This window comes from Momordica charantia (genome assembly GCF_013281855.1).
Source record: "Momordica charantia cultivar OHB3-1 chromosome 4 unlocalized genomic scaffold, Mcharantia_2.0 BLBB01000004.1, whole genome shotgun sequence".
Lineage (NCBI taxonomy): Eukaryota > Viridiplantae > Streptophyta > Magnoliopsida > Cucurbitales > Cucurbitaceae > Momordica > Momordica charantia.
The window spans coordinates 12330233-12344144 of record NW_028275162.1 but is presented as its reverse complement, the minus strand read 5'-3'; the positions used below and the strand labels follow the sequence as shown (position 1 = coordinate 12344144).

At 37.3% G+C, this 13912-nt stretch overlaps 1 non-coding gene across 1 annotated transcript; it reads right to left on the bottom strand.

Annotated features, from left to right (window-relative positions):
* Window positions 1-12868: 12868 nt before the first annotated feature.
* LOC148211831 (small nucleolar RNA R71) lies at window positions 12869-12975 on the bottom strand. The gene has a single exon (XR_015790594.1). It is a non-coding gene; the product is annotated as a small nucleolar RNA R71 (small nucleolar RNA).
* Window positions 12976-13912: the final 937 nt, after the last annotated feature.

Here is a 13912-nt window from a genome sequence, read left to right as displayed (position 1 = left end):
TATGCTTACTTGAGTTCATCAGAGACATTGCCAATCATCATAGCAGTGGACTTACCCTTGGAAAATGAGTAGATGCTGTTGAATGCACTCAAGGCACATCAGAGAGCAATTGGATGGACTATTGCTGATATCAAGGGGATAAGCCCCAACTTTTGTATGCATAAGATTGTGCTAGAGGAGAACTGCAAGAACTCTATAGAGCCCCAGGGTAGACTTAATCCGGCTATGAAGGAGGTTGTAAAGAAAGAAATTATCAAGTGGTTAGATGCAGGCATCATATATCCAATTTCAGATAGCGAGTGAGTAAGTCTAGTGCAATGTGTGCCTAAGAAAGGAGGCATGACTATAGTGGAGGATGCAAAGAATGAGCTAATACCCATGAGGACAGTATTTGGATGGCGTATATGTACTGATTACCACAAGCTGAACAAAGCCACAAAGAAGGACCATTTTCCTCTCCCCTTCATTGATCAAATGCTGGACAGGCTGGCAGGTCAAGAGTATTACTATTTTTTAGACGGCTACAGTGGTTATAATCGTATTACAATTACTCGTCAAGATCAGCAGAAGAAGACTTTTACATGTCCCTTGTTAGGGTTGACTTTTTACTGCAGAAGCATGTGTCGATAGTCCTGTTTGACCACGTTTCTTATCCCTTTCCCATTATTATTTGCTAAAAATAACTACATATTCTTAAAGTAGAACATGCATAGATTATTTATGCATAAAAGTTAAACTATGGTACTTTAGGAAAAATATGAGAAAAATGCGTTCAAAGTTGGAAGAAAATAACAGAATTGTGTTTTTGCATAATTGCGCCTGACGCATTTTTGGAGGACAAAATGTCAAAACACATGTTTTGATTAATGAAGGGCAAGGAGGACATTTCCCACATGTTCAAAACCGTGAGTTCAAATCCAAGTGAGGTGGTTAGGTGAATCTCAACCCATTTCCACCTAAAATCGAGGGGAGTTTCAACCAACCTATGGTGATATAAAAGGAAACCATCCCTCCATCAGCAAATCATCCCTTCCAAGCTTCATTTCATCTTCTTTTAGTTGCTCTCTGGTTGTAGAACACGTTTTTTTGGGTTATGTTTATGTTCTAGTTGTTCATTTCTTTGTTTTTCATGCTTTTACCTTTTGTATTGCTTTTAATTCAAGTGCTTACTTTCGTTCTTTGTTCATTTTGTTCTCTTAAAGTTCTTTAGCGAGTTTCAACTCGCTCACGCTCGAGAGAGAAGATGGTCAAGCTAGAACTCATTGTATGGCTTATTTATTAGTTTAAATTCAACGAAAAATACTTTCTTTATGTTTCGTGCATTTACTTTCCTTTAATTATGTGCTAAATTAGTTATCAACCTTTTTGTGGAAGGCCTTAGTCAAAATGATTTGATTTCCAACACGCTCGGGAATTTGGCCAGATTGCACCTGACACTTTTTTGGGTTGGTTTCTAAAAACTTCTCTTTACATCTTTTTTCCATTCGGCCGGTGGGAACTTGATTTATACACCAAAGCCCAACCTTGGGAAAAGTGAGTTAGGTAAAATAATAGGAAACCAATATGGGATGTGACTTAGGCATAAATGCATAAAACATGGTCCGAAATGTAGGTCCTCTGACCCATAATGCAAGTGAGTTGGTAGATATTCTCTAGGATTGTAATCACACATAGGCATATGATTGTAGGTTACCCTAGTTTCTGCAGCAACCAAAAGCAGTAGTGAAAGAGTAGAACTCAGTTTCTCAAGAAAAGCAAGAATTGCACCTGGTGCATTTTCTCATCATAGTGTGTTTTCCATATTTTGCATCAAAACTAAGGCAGGAGACAAGGAGGTTCAGTTTTATTAAATTGCTTGATAGTTAAAACCCCAAATGACAACATTTCATCATATTTTTTTTCCTAAATCACAATTGCATATTTGAACTATTCACTTCTTTAAAATTGTTTTGAAAAGCAACAAGTCCCTGATGATTCGACCTTGGATTACTACCAGGTATTACTTGTGACCGTGTGCACTTGCACGAGTCTCTAATCTTTTTGAAGGTACAGAAAGTCCCAACATCCCTATGGAACATTCGCCTTTACATGCCCCTATGGAACATTCGCTTTCAAAAGGAGGCCCTCAAGGCTAAGTGCAAGATGAAGGTGAGCCCCTTCGATGATGGCGAAATGGGCGAGTCGTCGTTCACATAGGACATCCTAGAGGCACCTATTCCTCCTATGTTCAAGACGCTCGCTATGAAGCCCTATGATGGGTCTAAGGACCCAAACGACTACGTCGAGGTATTTAAAGACCTCATGGATTTTCAGGCAGCATCTGACGTCATCAAATGCCGAGCATTTCAGATTGTCCTGACAAGGAGTGCTCGACTTTGGTACAGAAGGCTGCCAGTTGAGGAAAGAATTTATCAGCCAATTCTCTTATCGGGACTATGACAAGAAGACAGTCACCCATCTCACCACAATTCAATAGAAGGAAGTCGAGACCCTGAGAGAGTATGTGACGCGCTTTCTGAAGAGCAGCTCAAGGTCACGCACTGTTCCGATGACTCGGCCATGTGCTATTTCATCACCAATATGGCCGACGAGACCTTGACAGTCAAGCTGAGAGAGGAAGCACCGTTCACCTTTGCTGAAGTCTTGCAGAAGGATAAAAAGGTGATCGACGGGTAAGAGCTGCTCAAAATAAAGTAAGGTCGGACAGAAAAAAGTCTGACCAGGAGAAATCAAATAATCAAGACAAAGGGAAGTCAGATTCTAAGTCTAAGGACAACAGATCCTCTTCTCAGCCCTCTTAGGGCTGATGTGATTAGAGAAGGTCGGATTCGGACTCCAACAAAAGAAGACCTTATGAGAGAGATAATTATTTTGGACTCCATTCCCATGTCGGAGATCCTCACTAATATCAAAGAGATAGGGCTGGATAAGCTTCCGAAGCGCCCTGAAAAGCTTAGAGGAGATCCTGAAAAGCGCAACAAGGATATGTATTGTTGTTTTCATCGCCATCACGACCATGATACATCGAGTTGCTGGGAGCTGAAGCGCCAGATTGAAGACTTGATTCAAGATGGCTACTTCAAAAAATATGAGAATTTTAATCGCCATCCAAATAACCTCTATTCCAACACCTATAATCCAGGTTGGCGCAATCATCCTAACTTATCATCGAGGCAAAATCAAAGTCAAAATCTTACTCCTCCACCTGGATTTCAACAACCAGAGAAGAAATCTAGTCTTGAAGTGGAAATGGTATAGTTGGCAAACACTACCACTCAGTTTGTGTCCAAAACAAAGACTAACTTCTAAAATCAAGCAGCTTCTATTGGTAAGTTAGAGGTACAAGTTGGTCAGCTTGCCAACATGATGGTGGATAGGCTTCCAAGTAATTTGCCAAGCACGACAGAGGTCAATCCAGTGGAGCACTGTAAGGCAATTACATTGAGGAGTGGTAAGAAGTTGGTTGAACCAGAGTAAAAAAATAAGCCTACAAAAGAAGTTCAACAAACATAGATTACACCAGAACCATCCACTAAGATGGTTAAGGATACTGAGACACCACAGTTAGCCACTTCATTAGCCATTCCATTTTCTCGACGCCTCCCGAAAAACAAAAAGGATAAGCGTTTTGTAAGTTTATTGAAACTTTTAAGAAATTGCATATTAACATTCCTTTTCAAGATGCCCTCACACAAATGCCACAATATATGAAATTCATGAAGGACATCTTGAAGAAGAAAAGAACGTTGGAGGATTATGAATGATCCCAGTCACAGAGGAGTTTAGTGCCATATTACAAAGAAAACTTCCGCCCAAACAAAAAGATCGAGGGAGTTTTTCTATTCCTTGTTCAATTGGTGATGTTCTCTTTGCAAATGTTTCATGTGACTTAGGAGCCAGTATTAAACATGCCTATTATTCTGGGAAGATCTTTCTTGGCAACGGGAAGAGCGAAGTTGATGTAGAGTTGGGAGAGTTGAAACTAAGGGTTCAAGACGAGTCAATAATTTTCAAAGTTTTCAAACATTCTGACCCTTATCATAACCCCACGAGTTGCTCTTGCATCATTGAGGCGAGATCACCATCATCCCCATCTTCTTCGAAATCGTATGCATCATACTACTGTTTTAAACCACCTTGAAGAGGAGAAGAAAAGTTAGGCTGAGGACTATAAATCAAGCGCTATTGGGAGGCAACCCAAATGTTTCTTTTGCAACTTTTGTTTATTTTTTCTTTTATTTTTATTTATTTTTTATTTTTAGTTTTATTTCTTTCTAACTTTACTTTTTGAATGTAGGAAAGAGAGCAAGGTGAAAGAAAAAAAAAAGAAAAAGAAGAAGTCATCGAAGTTATTGGATTTTTAAAGTTGTGCCACTCATGGAAGTCTCAGTATCCCAAATCCTATGTTTATTTGATTATTTGCTTGTCGTTTACGCATTTTAATTCATTGGGGACAATGCATGATTTAGGTTTGGGGTGGTGTGGTTTTTTGTTGAGTTCTGGTAGACAAATAGCTTGAGTTAGTGATTACAGTTTCGGCTCTTACAGAGTAAATGTTAAATTAGTTTCAAGCATGCTGAACTTATTGACTGTACAATTGGTTTGACTTTATTTTTGGCCCTTTTACAATCTTATTGATTACACAATTCTGAGTACTTTGTTTTTCTCGCAACTTAAAGGTTGTGCTTAGCTGGTTTTATCATTCATGAAAAGCATGCTAAATCTTTATTAGTTCACCATTTGGGTGAGTCTTGTTAGTACCTGATGTCTATGATGATAATTAAGGAATTGAGGAAATTTGACGTTGGTTGTTCACATAAGTCGTGAGCCCATTTGTCAATGTTTGTTTAATAAGGTTGTTCTGCTGGTCTTTCCTAAACTTAAACTTTTAAAACACTATACGAAAAGTCCTTGTCCTAATTGTTTAACATTGTTTCTGCTTACAACTATCTTTTCCCAGTGACGATACTGCTTCCCAACGTATTTTGCTACTTTTCTTCTTCCAAAAATAACATGTTTATTTTACTTTTCAGAAAGAAAATGTTAAAAAAGAAAATCGCATTCATAGTTTTGCATACCATTTGATTGAGAGAAAATAAGAGACGGAAAAATATTAGCAAAAATAAGTGAGGAGAAAGAAAAGAGCGGAAAGAAAAAGAAGAGGAAAGAAAATGCAATTATATTTATGTGTCTTGCTTATAGACACTCCGCTGGCAGTAAGCTATGAATGGCTTTTTAGTGATCTCAGTAGTAATAGTTACATAATCTAGTGTAACATTGTGCAACCCATTGTCGATATGTTATGATATTATCAATTACTTAGAGATCTTTATAAGTGACTGTAGTTGAGGGCTGCGAACGTGTTCCTTAAGCTACGGGCTAGTAGCCAGTCCTCAAGTCTCATAAGTGTAAAAATTGTTGAAACAGAAAGGAAGTGTGTAGATTCTTTAGTGTTTGAAAAATTATCGAGTTAGGAAAATATTGGATTTATAAAACTCTTTATCATTTAAATATTCTTGGCTCATGGTGACTTGGCTTATAAGAATGAGAGATGCTAAAGTTCTAATTTATTTCCTGAGACGACGTATGAGTGAATTCTTTCCTATCCTATAATTGTGGTGCTATTTAGTATTTTACATGTAGCTTGTGGATGTGAAATGGATAAGTTTGTTTGTGCGTAAAATTTGTTTTTGGAATGAGAGATGACAATTTATGAAGAATTATGCACACTCATGTATAGGGCCTAAAATGGAGAAAAATTATCTTGTTGGTTAAAGAGTTTTGGTATTCCTTGAGCTTAGTTTCATTTTCTTTTGTGAGTAAGAATGTGTTGTTTTTGAAGCTTGAGTCTATCTCTACTCAATAATACTTTAGTGGTTGCTTTGAATTTCTTTGATTGTTTTTCTTTGTTCGAGGACGAGCAAAATGATAAGTTTGGGGGTATTTTGATAAGTGACTTTTGGCTCTATTAATTTAGGGTGTTTTTTAGTCATTTTATAGTTTTTACCGACATTTTCTTTCGGTAATTTAATCGTTTTTAGTATTTCTTCCTTTTGTATGACTTGAGTTGATGAACAGGAGAAAAAGAGCAAATGAAGAAGCAAAACTGAATCAAATTCTAGTGCGTTGGGCACCTAGGCACCGAAAATTGACAAAATGGCAGAATGTTGGGCACCTAGGCGCTACGAAGTTGGAAGCGGGATTTTTGCTGGCACGTGTTTGGGTGCATAGGTGCCGATCGCGACAAAATTTTGTTAAATATCTCATATTAGCCCTAGCCACAGAGGAGGAAAAAAACAGAGGAGAAAAGGCATGTTTAGAGAGAAAAGTTTGGATTTTGAGAAGATCGAAACGAATACGAAGAATTGAGGCTCGAGAGATCGCCGGATTTGTTTAATTTCTCTTCTTCTTTCTCTCCTTTAGCTTCAACTTCCTTCAAAAATGTGGATTGTTGTTCTTAGTTATAGCATGAACTAATTACACTTTTGTAGGGCGTTGATGTAGCTTTTATCAAACTTTATTTCTCCTTATTATTTATTTGACTTCTCGTCTAAACTTATTGTTTTTTAGAACTTTTCTTTTCTTAATGCATTGTTTGGATTTGGATAATCTTTACAGTGATTCTTTGTTATAAATCGAGGTTGAGAAACAGGATTATTGGCTAGGTTTGAATAGTTCTCCTTTATTTGAGCAAGAGATAGAGATATTTTTGCAAATTTGGTGGCATCTTTGGTTTTTACATGCTTGAGTATTTGAACTGCATGAGTAGCCATAGAAATATAGGTACTCTACACTTCAAAGAAACTCGTTATTGCTTGAGAAAGAATATCGAGTCAATAGAATAGAACTCGCTCTAGAATTTACTCCACCCTATTTTCGATCGTATATCTTGATACTAGTGTGTTTTCTTGTTTTTATTGAATTAGGATTCGAATTACTTCTCTATTATTATATTTGATCTTTCGGCATTTAGATAAAATTGAAGTTGAGAATTCGGTAGTTAGCAGTAATTCATTCCCTATGGAGACGATACTCTATTCACTTCTATATTACTTGCGACGATTCGTACAGTTGCGAATTCGAACAACAGATTTCAAGTTGTTACTCAGGGAGAAATCCCTCAAAGTGTAGCCCCGTGACATTTTCCATCTTATTAACGTTGTATTTTCCTCTCAAGAAAAAAAAAAAGTCACTGAAGAAATAAGAGCCACCTTAAAAATTTAAGTCACCCAAAAATGAAAATAAAATAGAATTCGAAAAAAAAAAAACAAATTTTCTAGAAAAGAAGAATAAAGACTTGAAAATCTAAAGAAAAAGCACTGAAAAAATAGAACAAGAAGGGAAGCTTAAAGGTACTCATAACATTCAAATGAAACAGCAAGGGATGCAATTTGTGTAATAAATTGGTATCCAAACCAATAATCAAAATTGAGAAAAAAATTTCTTTATTTGTTAAATAAATATTTCAAGTATAAATAATTCATTAATAAAAGTAAATATATGCTTGAAAGGACCCTTCATTTATTATGAACGAATCAATTAAAAAAATACATTAAATATATTAAGACGAATTTAATTGAGGGTATTTTAGGGACAATAAATCATATTTTAATGCTGGAAAACAAGACTTGTAAATAATAAAAAAGATAGATATTTGTGTAATATGGTTCCTAAAACCAACCTTTAGTGACAATTTATCTTTCCCATAGTCCCCTGACATTAAATTGGGCTAGTTTCTACCCATCACGCCAAATGAAAAGTCATGAGTCTATAATCAAGATGACTTAAATGTCCATTAAATAGCTCAAACATAATTGTTGTTAATTTGTTACTCATATATGAATTAGTTATTAAATTAATTTTGACAGTATGGAGAAAAGAAAATAATAAATAAAATGACTAGTAGAAGTAAAATCACAAGTCACAACTTCTTGTCCACTGCTGATAAAACTTGGAAGCAAAACAAACTTAATTAAAATTGTCTTCTAACTTGTTATAGAAAAATACAAGCAATAGTCATATATTTTTCATATAGAGTTGTAATTTTTTTAATAGATAACATATATTTTCATATAAGGTTGTGATCCTTTACAAAAACACATCATTTATACAAAACCTTTAAGTAACGACAAGCTATGATGACAAATAAGGAATGGCCAGAAACTCATGAACATGCAATTTCTACAATCAGGCTGTATCTATCGATGAACGTGGCAAGTCCTGTGGCAAGCGAGACAACGACGATAGGTCTGGTTAAGGCACTAGAGACCAGATATTAAAAATCCTCTGCCAAGAAAAAGGTATATCTCGTTAGGCACATTTTAACATTCAAATGTACGAGAAGGCGTCCGTCGACTCCAACATAAATAAGGTCAGTAATCTGATCAACCAGTTGGCATTTGTAAAGATTACGTTTATTAATGAGGTGAATGCTATAACCTTGCTAACTTTCTTGTCGGATATATTTGGGAAACGGTGAAGACGAATGTGTCAAATTCGTTAGAGACGAGCTTTAAATTTTATGAGATATATGACGCTGCGATTGCTTAGGAGATTCGCATGTAGGGAAGGGGAAAGAATTCTACATCCTAGTAAGGTACATAAAATTTAATGGATTCAATCTTGCAGTTAAGAGTAAAGGAAAAAGGAAAGATGAATTATGGAAGTACACAGTAGAGGCTTGACCAGAAGAGTGGGAGCAACGATATTGAATGTTTTTACTGCGATTTATTCAATCAATAATATAAATAGCTAAAAAAACCTATTCTTAACTCTTGGCTTCAAGAGTTCCAAAATTTATAAAATTTTAAAAGGGTTAGAAGAAATGGTTTGATCCTCTTATTTTGATTTCTTGAACCAACAAGTTCAAATATGAAGAAATCGGTATGCGTAGATACTTTATTCAATGGATAAAGGATCTAATAAATAAAAGAAGCCTCGTAAGATCAATCAGTTAGGTTTTTGGCTGATACATTAATCAATCCTTTTTTATGTCATCAAGGTAGAGAGCCAAAACGAAACAAGAATTCTCTTAGAAGGACAACTTCAAGAGACATTGTAGGAAGCTTAATTAAAGAGGATCAAGAAAATGAAGACACTTTAAATTACGTGTCAGTGGAAGTGTTAGCTTCATCGAGAGTAACACAACACTTGCAAACCCGTCATTAGAGTTGGTAGAGGATAGTGCACCCTCAATACACGTATCTTCAGATAGGAGGTGGTTCACATCTTTCACAACAGGGAACCTTGGCGAGGTGGGGATGGAAAATGGTAAACTTTCCAATATCAGAGGAATTAAGAATGTTTGTTTGAGATCTGACAATGAGACCGAGCTAGTTCTACATGATGTTAGGTATATAACAGATTTCATAATGAATTTGATATCTATAAGGAAGCTGGATGACGTAGTTTCAAGAGAACACGTGGAAACTGATGAGGGGATCTAAGGTAGGGGTTGTGGGCCATAGAAAAGCTTCAGTGTATGTGTCAAGGTTTGATGTTGCCAAAAAATCAGAGAGAAAAATTATTCACAAAGCTGCAGGTGGTTTACGGGGTGACATGATAGATCTAGCAAGATTGATAGTTAGGACAAATGTGAAGTATCTACCATCAATTGAGCTTCAACAGCTATAAAGTAGAGAGAGAAAAAAATAATAGTTCGATGAGGTTTTTAGTAGACTTTCAAGATATAGCACAATTGTGAAACGGTTTGGCGAGCTGATGAACTGGTATAGGCGAAATAGTGCATCGAGGAGAAAAACTACCATCGTTGCTCTAGTCAAGGGTAAAGTCTCTAGCTTGGTAGCACAGTTGGCTGTGTTGGCCAAATCATCGGTGAATAAGCTTCCCTTTAGGATTCGTTGGGTGCGATCGAAGAAGGAAGCATCAGGGACCACTTAGTTCAAGTGAGAGCACGTGGTTGTGTCTCTTACGTTTGGGAGACAAGACCACGTAAGATTGTCTAGCCTCAGAGCAATCACACATGGAACAATGATAAGTTATCTACAAGAAGATGTTAGAAGCTGTTGATGCATAAATTTGGCCTCCTAGGATTCCGCCAAGTTCACACCAATCTTCAAGAATAAAAGGGATCGACGAGACCTGCAAAACAGAATACCACTAAAGACCGGTGTGGCTCTGGCCACACATGCTCCGATGCTTAAGTCAGAATCAGAGTAGTTGAGTATATAGTCTAGAGTGTGGTGAGCCCCCCCTTTAGGGTTTGGTTTATGACTGGGCGTTTATGCTGAACGCACGCACTAAGCGTGGTAACAATTATATAGATGCAAGCGCACACCTGTCAGAGTAATATAAAATGGATGGAGTATCCAAGTATCGATCCTCAAGGACTTCTAAATAATTTCCAAACTCTAAAGTTTTAAAGAATAGTGAATGTTGAAATGAGTGATTCTTGTAAAATGGGAAGTGGTCACAAATAATGGTTTTGGATTTGGGATTTGGACTTAGAATGATAAAACCTAGCCCGAATTACTTCAAGTTAGCTGATTACGCTTGTTTACATGCGTAAAAAGAAGGATTTAGATGCTGTTTTTACAATGTTTCAGCTTTGTTTCGGATTTTTCTCGGTCGTTTGAGTTCCAATTCATGCAAAATTCATATATTATGGTTTGTGGTTAGCTTATATTGTATTTATGACATTTTAGGACCATTTGGGAGTGCAAATTAATCAAAAGAAGCAAAAAGACGGAAAAACCATCATGGGAGGCGCCAGGCGCCTGGGAAGCCTGCAGAAAAACTGGTTTTCTTCCAGCTTTGCCCTTAATGAAACGCGTCTTCCAATGCGTTTTGGTGGTTCTAACCGATGCATACGTGTAGAAGAAGTGTTCCACTATCAGTTTGAGCACGATTTGGTCAGTCAAAAGAGTTGGAAATGGGTGATTCACCATCGTTTTAGGACCTACCTAACCAATTCTGCACAGCTATAAATTCCAGCAACTTCTCCACCAAAATCATCAAGCCTTGCTTCCTTCTCTTGATCATTTTTAGTGTTTTTTTGTTGCTTTCTAAGTACTTTTGAGTTGCTTTCATTAGTTGCTTTTGGTTTTTAAATCCGGAGCAATTTACATTCCTTTATTGAGCTTGTTTTGTTTCCATTTGTACTTAGTCATTTTCTACTTATTCAAATATATAAAATCCAGCACTTTGCTTATCTTCCCTTTGCCTTTACTTTATTTTTAGTTAAGAGAGTTGTGTTTTTGGAGGAAAGAGCACGTGACACTCCCCCTTGCTTGAAAGAGAAGGGCGAAGCTCTCAATCCCGATAAAAACTCTCCGTTAGTTAGCTTTTGTTTTTCACACATGCATTCCACATTCAACCATTTTACTTGCTGTATTTTCTTCAATATGTCTTTCTAAATTCCCGTCTCTAGCCCGGTTATGGATAGTTAGCCTTTTATGTCTAAAAAGGGTTGCTAAGAAGTAGTGTTTTTGCTTTCCATTCATTGCTCAACATGTTTTCCCAAAAAGTTAGGATTTAGAGAAGGCCACTGTAAGTCTTAACAAGTCAATACTGAAAAGGTTGCTTATTTGCATTGTTGAGTGGTTAAACCGAGGAGAGGAGCGCCTTAGACGTAAGGGTTCCGCTTAAGTAGCCTAGACATAGGACCTTAACCCGAGGTTGCGACTATTTCCATCCTAAAACTAAGATATCTCTCATAATAGACATATTAGGGAATGTCTTAGGACTTTGAACTTGCTTAGACATAAGTCAAGTGAGAAGCGTAGTCGTTGGTTTCTAAAGTAAAATGCATATTATCCTTAGCATGTCCTTGATTCTTTGTTGGCTAACTTGAAGTAATTCGGGCTAGGTTTTATCATTATAAGTCTAAATCCCAAATCCAAAACCATTATTTGTGACCACTTACCATTTTACAAGAATCACTCATTTCAACATTCACTATTCTTTAAAACTTTAGAGTTTGGAAATTATTTAGAAGTCCTTGAGGATCGATACTTGGATACTCCATCCATTTTATATTACTCTGACAGGTGTGCGCTTGCATCTATATAATTGTTACCACGCTTAGTGCGTGCGTTCAGCATAAACGCCCAGTCAAGTTTTTGGCGCCGTTGCCGGGGACTTTAGTTTTAAAATTATTTTCAAATTCTTTTAGTTTTTATTTTTGTGAATTGTTGTTGGGTGTAATTTCCATCCACCGTTTTTGTTCTATATTTTTGGTCGTTTATCTCACAAGGGTAAGTTAAAGTGCATGAGCACAAGATCTTTTCTTCTACCCCTTGACCCTGAGATTGAGCGGACCCTTTGAAAAACTCGAAAGGAGCAAAGACTTCGAAAACAACTAGAAAAGCAAAAAGAGAGAGAAGGTGAAATCAGTCCTGAAAGTGAGGTAGAGAGTACAAGCACATCAATGGCAGATATTCCACCTCGTGATCCGGTTGATCCACCTGCTGTTAACGGTAATATGAGGGATCATGCAAGAAATGATGAATTCAACCATATCCAGATGGCGGACAACAGAGACGTGGCAATGCGAGAATATGCCGCCACGGCTTTTCAGAACTTTGATTCAGGGATAGTCAACCCTATTCCAGCCCACGCAAACTTTGAGCTTAAACCAATGATGTTCCAAATGTTGCAGACAATTGGACATTTTGGAGGGCAGGAACATGAGGATCCACATGATCATCTGAAATCATTCATTCAAATTGCAAATGCATTTCGATTACCTGGTATAACAGACGATGCTCTGAGACTAACACTTTTTCCATTTTCTTTGAAGGACCAAGCTAAAGCATGGCTCAATGCATTTCCACCAGGATCTATCACCACATGGGGGTCGTTAGTGGAGAAGTTCTTAACAAAATTCTTCCCACCTACTCGCCATGCTGATATCAGAGAGGAGATCATCTCCTTTAGACAGTATGATCGTGAACCTGTTCACGAGGCGTGGGAATGATTTAAAGAACTAATCAGGAAATGTCTGAACCATGGCTTGCCGGCATGCATCCAGATAGAACATTTCTTTAGAGGTTTAGATCATCCTACTAAGATGATGCTAAACAGTGCTGCCAACGGAGCCTTTACAAAGAAGACATTCAACGAGATAGTTGACATCCTAAATGACTTAGCTTCACACAACGAACTATGGTGTTCGCAAAGATCTAGGGCAGCACCAAAGAAGCAAGATCCAGCTGGAGTTTTGGCTCTGGACATTGCGACCTCGATGCAAAAAGAGATGGTTACAATGAACCAGAGGCTGAAAGAGATGGCATTGGGAATAAAAAATCCATTAGCCACGCCGATACAACCTGTGCAGTCGGATTATTGCACTCCTGCCCCCGTTTGCCAAGTCAACGATCTCATTTGTTCATTTTGTAGTGAAAACCATATTTATGATAATTGTCCAGATAACCCTGCTTCCGTTTTTTATGTAGGACATGGTAACAATAGGAACTTTAACCCATATTCGAACACCTACAACCCAGGTTGGAGGCACCGCCCTAATTTCTCATGGGGAGTTTCGAGACCCAATTGGGACAGCTCGCCAATGAATTGAAGAATAGACCACAATGTTCTTTTCCAAGCCATACTGAATTACCAAAACGAGAAGGGAAAGAACAGTGCAAAGCTGGCACCCTCAGGAGTGGACTGGCATATGATGGACCAACAATGCCAACAACAGATGTACAGATTCCGTCCACTGAACCAATTGTAAAGATACCAGAAAATCCAACAACACCAGAAAAAGAAAATATTAGAAAAGGTAATGAGGACACCCCGAGTGTTCCTCCACAGGTACAGCCTTCTTTTACCCCTACTCCCCCGTTTCCACAAAGATTAGTTAAGAAAAATAATGATTCCCAGTTTAGAAAATCTTTAGATATTTTAAAACAACTGCATATAAATATACCATTAGTAGATGCTCTAGAAC